This window comes from Orycteropus afer, unplaced genomic scaffold (genome assembly GCF_000298275.1).
Source record: "Orycteropus afer afer isolate SDZICR_OR568_19922 unplaced genomic scaffold, OryAfe1.0 scaffold00259, whole genome shotgun sequence".
Taxonomy (NCBI): domain Eukaryota; kingdom Metazoa; phylum Chordata; class Mammalia; order Tubulidentata; family Orycteropodidae; genus Orycteropus; species Orycteropus afer.
In genome coordinates this window covers 3,874,970-3,883,722 of record NW_006921846.1, presented here as the reverse complement: position 1 = coordinate 3,883,722, position 8,753 = coordinate 3,874,970, and the positions used below count along the sequence as shown (strand labels likewise).

The following is an 8,753-nucleotide window of genomic DNA, read 5'->3' as shown; positions in this document are numbered from 1 at the left end:
GTCTGTGTCTGTGTTAATTGGTTTCCCTTTTCTTTGTTGAAGAGGGTCTGTGTAGTCTTTCTGCCTAGTCCACCATCTTGTGGGAACTCCTTGAGAGTATCTTTTTGTACCATTCTTCTTTAGCATCACTCATGACAACTGTGTAGTATTAAATGGCATATGCTTATAAAATGCTTAACACTGTCAAGGAGCATAATAAGTATAAAAATGTGTTCTTATGTAGTTACTGTGTTACTGTCTTTATCCTCATCATCAGTATTACTTTATTGTTTGAATGTATGAACCTTAGTGTTACTATTTTCATATTTGTAAAAATTTCTATTTTGAAACAATCTCAATTTCCAGAAAGGTTGCAAGAATAGTACACAATTTTTTCCCCTGAATCAATTTAGACTAAGTTGCTGACACTATGCCTCATCAGCCCTCAATACTCTTGCGTATAATTTTTTTAAAGGAGAACATTCTCCTAGATGACCTCAATATGAACATTAACATCAGGAAATTAACATTACTGAAAGTACAGTGGACTGCCAGAAAAACAAACAAATCTGTCCTGGAAGAAGTGCAGCCAGAATGCTCTTTGGAAGTGAGAATGGCCAGACTTTGTCTCACCTACTTTAGTCATGTCAGAAGAGACTATTCCCTGGAGAAGGATATCATGCTTGGTATAGTGGAGAGTCAACAGAAAAGGGGAAGGCCCTCAATGAGATGGATTGACACCGTAGCTGCAACAATGGGCTCAGGTATAGCAAGGATTGTGAGGCTGGCACAGGACTGGACAATGTTTCGTGCTGTTATACACATGGTCACTATGAGTCAGAGCTGACTCAATGACACCTAACAACAACAACACACACTAATCAAAGCTAGTGTTATATGAAAGGAAAAAAAAAATTAGCACACCCCTTGACAAGAATGGAAGAGACCCTTGGGCCTTATAACATGCATGCATTTAAGGCATTGTCACCTACTTTGTGACATCTAACCACAGTTAATTTTTTTTAATGGATGTAGCGTTGGAGGTGCTCACTCATCTATGCCAAGAAATGTAGAAGATAGCTACCTGGCCAACAGACTTGAAGAGATCTATATTCATGCCTATTCCAAAGAAAGGTGATGCAACAGAGTGAGGAAATTATCAAAAAATATGATTAAGAAAACATTCAAGTAGAATTTTGCTGAAGATAATCCAAAGATGGTTGCAGCAATACATCAACAGGGAACTTCCAGGAATTCAAGGCAGAATCAGAAGAGGATGTGGAATGAGAGCTGGTGTCAGATGGATCATGGCTGAAAGCAAAGAATACCAGAAAGATGTCTGCCTGTGTTTTATTGACTATGCAAAGGCATTTGACTGTGTGGATCACAAGAAATTATGGATAACATTGAGAAGAATCAGAATTCCACAGCACTTAATTGTGCTTATAGGGAATCTGTACATAGACCAAGAGATAGTTGTTCAGTTAGAATAAGGGGATACTGCATTGTTTAAAATCAGGAAGGGTGTGCATCGGGGTTGTATCCTTTTACCATACTTATTCAATCTGTATGCTGAGCAAATAATCTGTGAAGCTGGACTCTATGAAGAAGAACATGGCATCAGGATTGGAGGAAGACTCATTAACAGCCTCCTATATGCAGATGACACAGCACTGCTTACTGAAGGTGAAGATGACTTAATGCACTTACTGGCAAGGATGAAGAACTACAGCTTTCAGCATGGATTACACCTCAACATAAAGAAAACAAAAACCCTTGCAGTTGTACCAATAAGCAACATCATGATAACCAGACAAAGTATTGAAGTTATTAAGGGTTTTATTTTACTTGGATCCACAATCAATACTCATGGAAGCAGCAGTCAAAATATAAAATGAGGTATAACATAGGGAAAATCTGCTGCAAAAGACCTCTTTATAGTGTTAAAGAGCAAAGATGTCACTTTGAGGACTAAGGTATGCCTGACCCAAGCCATGGTATTTTCAATTACCTCATATGCATGTGAAAGCTGGACAATAAATAAAGAAGACTAAAGAATAATTGATGCCTTTGAATCATGGTGTTGTCAAGGAATATTTAACGTATGGACTGCCAGAAGAACAAACAAATTTATCTTAGAAGGACAGCTAGAATTCTCCTTACATGCGAGGATGGCGAGGATCCCTGGAGAAGAATATCATGCTAGGTAAAGAGGGTCATCAAAAAAGAGAAAGACCTTCAACTAGATGGATTGACAGTGGCTGCAACAATAGGCTCAACATGGTAATGATTGTGTGGATGGTACAGCACTGGACAGTGTTTTGTTCTGTTGTATGCTGGGTCACTTTGAACACCTAACAACAACAACCACAATAATATCATTGCTGATATCAGATGCATCTTGGCTGAAAGCAACAACTACCAGAAAGATGTTTACCTGTGTTTTATTGACCATGCAAAGACAGTCAACTGTGTGGATCGTAACAAATTATGGGTAACGTTGAGGAGAATGGGAATTTTTAAGGAGCCCTGGTGGTACGTGGTTTAAGTGCTTGACTGTTAACCACAAGGTCAGTGGTTTGAACTCACCAGCCTACCCACAGGAGAAAGATGAGTCAGTCAGCTCCTTTAAAAATTATAGCCTTTTCTAAGGGGGCAGTTTCTACTCTGTCTTGCAGGGTCACTGTGAATCAGAATTCATGGCAACGGGTAATCAAAGCTCATTCAAATTTTTCCAGTTATCCCCAAAGTGTTTTCTATAGCAAAAAGTTTCAATTCAGAATCGTGCTTTGCATTTACTCATCATTTCTCCTATGTTTCTTCAGTCTGGAACAGTTCCTCATTCTTTCCATGACTTTCATGACCTTCACCCTTTTGAAGATTACAGGCCAGTAATTTTGTAGAATGTTCCTCAATTTGGGTAATGGTTTCTCATGATTATTTTCAGATGTTGCTTCTTTGGCAGGAATAGCACAGAAATGATACTGTATTTTTCTCATTTCATCCTATCAGATGGCACCTGATTTTGATATCAATGAGGTTAATTTAAAGTAGTCTTTCAGGCTTATTCACTGTAAAGTTTTCCTCCCTTTGTAATTAATTAACATTGAGGGATACTTTGAAACTATGTAAATACTTTACTCCTCATCAAACTTTCAGTTATTTTCAGTTATTTATTTGTATTAATGTGGAGTCATAGATTCCTATTTTATTCAAAGAGATTATAATCTATTATTCATTTTGATACTCAAATGGCCTCAGATTTTGCAGGTACAAACCCCTTCAAGTTGGTTTCTGTGTCCTTTTGACATATCCCCATCATGGAGAACTTCCTAACAATTTGTTTCTTTTTGTACTTCTCTGCCTTAGCCCTAGAGTCAGCCATCCTGCTTACTTTTAGTGGAGAATGGTGTGTAGAAACCAAGATCTGTGCTAAGAGTGCTCGTTGCTATTGGGATGTCATTGATCCCAGGCTATTTCAATGGACAGAGCTAAGGAATATATGTACGTATACACATACACACCTATATACATACACACATTTACATCTGTATTGCTATATCTGTCTTTATATATTGAAAACCATGTGTTCATACCAATACGTCAAATTCCAATTCAGCAGGAGTTCGTGATAATTTTCACCCTTTCCATATTTTTATCCCAGTCACTGATATTAGGAAACATGTCTCCTCTTATCCTACCATTATTTGATTAATCTCCCCATATGTAGCCAATCCCTTGTTGATGTGCCCTTGTTTCCCCCACCCCCTCCGAATGGCCTGCTCACTCTGCTTGGCCTCCGACAGCCTGTGCCCAGCTGTGGCTGCTGCCCACTCCCCTTTCATGAATACACGTGCCATTTTGTTCCTGTTTTAGCTCACTGTGCTAAGCTGCTGTTGATGCTGCCTTCCCACAGTGTCATCTTACTTACTCTCTGAATCTTTCCCTTTCAGTGGATGCCTACTGTGCATCTATTAGATGCACCTAGTAACTTTTCTTGATCACTAACCAGAAGGCTGGTGGTTCAAACCCACCAGCCACTCCTCAGATGGGAGATTGGGCTATCTACTTCCATAGAGATACTGCCTTGGAAACTCAAGAAGGGGTCGCTATGAGTCGGAGACCACTCAACGGCACATAACAACAACAAACAATAACCTTTGGGCATACTTGTTCAGGGAGGGGAAGGGAAAGAACATTCTGTACATTTTTACTTGTTGTCACTTTTTGCTCAAAAGTATGATTTTTAGTGATTACTGTTCTTCTCTATGGTGTCTAGATATCTTACATTTTTGCTGTTGTTTATATAAATAGTGCTGCCCTACAGTGATAATTCAAATTTTTCACATTAGATTTAATGATTTTTTTTTTTTGCTTGTCAACTTGAGTACATTTCTTCAGATTCTTATTAATTAACTTACTAGTTTATATCATTACTGGCTTGATGTTTAACTAACTACAGATGGATTAAGGAGCTCTGGCGGCATAGTACCGAAGGCATTTGACTGCTACCCAGAAGGTTGGTGGTTTGAACCCACCAGCCATTCTGCAGAAGGAAGACTGGGCAGTCTACTTATGTGAAGATTTACTGCCCTGGAAACCCAAAGGGGGTTTGCTGTGAGTCAGAATTGACTCGCTGTCAGTGAGTTTAGTTGTTTTTTATAGATGGATTGACACAGTGGCTGTAACAGTGGGCTCAGGTATAGCAAGGATTGTGAGGCTGGTGCAGGACTGGGCAGTGTTTTGTTCTTTTGTGCATAAGGTTGCTATGAGATGGAGCTGAATCAATGGCACCTAACAACAACATATTATTGAAAGGTGTTGTCAGAAAATGAGGTAGTTAGAAATAATATGATTTTTCAAATCATTACAGCATGACGTGTAGAATCATTACTTTTCTCTTGTAATAATGATTTATAATCATTAATAATCATTTTTGAATGGAAATAATTTTTTCCCCAAATTTTACTGTGATTTGGGTGAAAGCCTACAGAGCAAAACCATCCTCCACACAGTCGTTCACACACATCCACCTCAGGACCGTGTCTGCAATCTCTCACAATGCAACAGTTGTCCTCCCACTCTCTCCCCACAGCCACCTCCTCCCTGTGTCCTTCCCTCCCATGTACTCCTACCCTCTAAGCTATCCCCCTGTGCATACACAGCCCCTCCATTCTCCCATGACTGATCTCTCCAAGGAGTGTATCTACCTAAAGTAAATGTTCAGCTCATATGGATGTTTGGCTGGTAGCCACAGGAGTGGGTTCAATTCCAGACCTGAAGGGCAGCCAGGGGCCATAGTCTCAGGGGTTCCCCCAGGCTCTATCAGACCAGCAAACCTGGTTCCTCCCTCCTCCCCTCCTTTTTTTCATGATTTTGAGGTTTTTTCCACATTGTTTTTCCATTCCATCCAGGATCTCCCACATAGATCCCCCTCCAAGTGGTTGACAGTGGTAGCGAATGGAAATAATTTTAAAGCCTATTGCACAGTAACCCATTCCTGGTTATTTAGGGTATGGGCATGAGTTTGTAAAGTCTGAATTCCTTTGCATGGCATAGAGGGCCCTTCATTATCAGGTTCCCAAACTACCTTTCTAGCCTCACTTTGAGCCACTTCTCATTTTGGTACCCTATGCTGTGGCTGCACCCCATTATTTGATCTTCCTCAAATATGCCATATTCCTTCCTACCACTGTGATAGTGCTGGATTAGCCAGCAGGCAGATTAAGCACGTACTCAGAGCACCAACCAGGCTGGGACACCACAAAATAAGGGGTAAAGTGGTATTTTATATTTCATAAGTGTCAGATTGTCATCCTTGAAGACAATTAAATCTTTGTTGGACTTCCTTACACCTAATTTATAGCTTAGAATTGTTTATAATTTGAAATATATAGAGAGGCACCATATCCTTTTCTGTGATTAAGGCCTCTAAAGTTTTATTCAGGCCCTGCTCTGTGCCTCTGCTCTTGCTCAATCCTAGCACTGTGGATCCCCAACAGAATTACATGATATTCCATCCTATAGTGCTTTACTGTACACCTCTCATAACACATAGAACATTGCAAAATAATTACTTGTTTATAGTCTCTCCTTCCTTACTAGACCATGAATAACATGAGGAAAATGACCTACTCCTAGCTAGCCATCCATTCCTTGCATCTGACCCAGTAACTTATGCAAAGTAGAGACTCATTAAGTGCTGTTGAACTACATAATTTATTGTCTTGTGTATAGATGCAGATGGTAGCCCTTGTGGGAGTGGTTAAATTATCTCTTTTAAACTCTAGGTCACCTGATTCATTAGCATCTGCTAGGATAGAATTTGACATGTCTGGGTTGTCCAGTTTTGTTCTTACATCAAACTGTTCAAGGAACAGGCAGAACTCAGAAATAAGCCAGCTGTAAAAGCCATCGATTGTTACACAACAAGATGGTTTACTGGTCGCTTTTTCCCCAGCTTGCCCAGCCTTGTAACAATTGGGATATGTGTTTAGATTTTCTGATGTATTCTTACATATACAAGTTAATTCAGTTGTGTTAGTTCTTTAAAAGTCAAAGAACCTTTTTGGTAAATTAGAATTAGAGCTGTAGGACCTTCTGACCTGTTCACTAGAAGCCATTTAGGGAAACACATTTAGAAACCTTGTCATTGGAGGGAATTCCCCATAACCACTGATTCATTTACTGCTTAAATATCATTTCTTTATGATTTACAGTGGTCATAGAATGGCTAACTCATTCCTACCCTGTAGTGACGATTCTGCCCCAGTCTACAGCAAGGTTCCAAATGTCATCTTTTGAGTATAGAGGCCTCTGAGCAGAATGTTTCCCAATGCCAGTGCTCCTAGATGGCAATTAGCACACAGAAAGTGGTTTGTTACAGATGTCACAGACTTGCAGTGAAATAAGAAAAACAACAGTTGAGTGATTCCTCCTCCCCAGAAAGTTAAATTCATTAAGTATAAAGGACCATCCTTATTCTGAGATTGGCCTTGTATGTATGCTTTTTGATTGTTAAAATGTGCTTTTGCTCCCTCTTTAAGGAAACAATGATAAGCCTACTGTGGATCTGTACCCTTATCTGAAACCCTTGCTGGAAGACATGTTTCAGAATTTAGGTTATTTTTGGATTTTAGAAAGGTGATACAGTGCAAGTATCTTATGTAACATAACACCCCCAGCAGAGTGTGAGGTGACTCCCCATAATCAGTTACATTAATATTTCTGCAGTGAAATGTAAGAACATTTACACTAAGTGAAATAGAAAAAGCTTATGAATACCTTCAGTTCAGGTCATGATTTACTGCCAGATGAGTACAGGTCAGTACAAATTTTGCTGCCAAATGAATTACAGGAAAAAAAATTGATTACCAAATATGTTTGGATTTTGAAATTGTTTATATGGGTTCATGGGCCTGTAGCTGCCCTATAAAATGTTCTTACTTTGCAAAATAAGTGGGCTACTCTATGTAGGACCCCAAGATATTTTTGAAATCTCATTGGTGCAAGAAACCTAAAAGCATGGGAGAAAAACTCTCTGGAAAGCTACTGAAGTGAGTGTAACTTTAGTTTTATTCTCATTCCTTGACCAGTTGGGTGTAATCTTTAAATGTGGCAAGATTTCCCAGATATAATTTTAATTGAAGTTTATTGAATTCAAATTTATCTTACAGCAATTTTAGGAGGTTGGAGCAGGATAGAAGGTTACAGCAGAAACCCTTCCACAATTCCCAGTGATAGGTGGGGGGTTTTCTGATAGGGATTCAGTTTAGCCTGAAAGATCTTGGTTGCATCTGTTTGGCCAATTAGATCAGTGAACTTAAGACCCTGCAAGCAGGTCTTTTCACACTTTTAGTCTCAAGAAAACCAAAGTGAAAATGAAAATCAGTTAGAATTTTTTGCTTAAGATCTTATCTTCTCCCCAGAATATTTGAACCCTGGGGAAGTGGTTTACATATTGAATTTCCAGAGTGGTTTGCTGATGTGGTTCAGTTTGAGATCTTCATTGTATGCTTTTTGTTTTCTTTTGTCTTAACTGCCTGGAACAAGCAGTCTCCAATTGGTTTCTAGTGATCATATTTTCTTATTTCATTATATTTTTTACATGAAAAAGCTGAAGTGGAATTGTCACATGTGATTGGGCATGGCTGTATTGGGGAAGGACAGTGGTAAATAGCTATGTGAATTAGGTTAACCAACTAACATTTGGTATTTGTGGTTTATCAAATGGGGTTAACAATTCTCACCTCACAAGTGTAAAATGAGTTAGCAGCTGTGAAAGCACTTTGGCAAAGAAAAGCACTTTAACGTATAAAATCATTATTTTGAGGAATGAGTCCATAACTGAAATATATGGGCCTTCAAACCACTCACTAGTTGTCTATCGTTGTCTGATGTGGCATCAGGGTGGGTGAGGGATGGTCATTTGATCTCTCTATTCTACATAGTCTTTTAAAATTCTCTTAAGTAAGGAATCTAATAGTCTTTGTCTTCAAAATTTTGTGAAGGAAAGTTTACATAGTTATAATCTCATTTCTATAAATAAATGGATATTAGTTGTTACACATACACATGCTTTTAAATATAGTATGAAGTGATAGGATCCAAGCAATACAGTGACATAGTTCTTATCCTAGCAATTTTTTTTTTTCCAGAAACTGGACTTGGTAAAACAAGAATTAAGAGCATCATAAAAGGACAAATATTGTATTAGTCCGTTATTGTAAAAGTTAAGGAAAGGTTTATCTATTGAAGGAAATTTTCTTTGTTGG

General features: G+C 38.6%; 1 protein-coding gene and 1 pseudogene across 1 annotated transcript in view; both read left to right on the top strand.

Annotated features, from left to right (window-relative positions):
- KLHL13 (kelch like family member 13) overlaps positions 1 to 8,753 on the top strand; it is a 191,883-nt gene that overhangs the window by 41,067 nt on the left and 142,063 nt on the right. The window lies entirely within an intron of this gene.
- Positions 870 to 1,003, top strand: LOC122150907 (annotated as a pseudogene).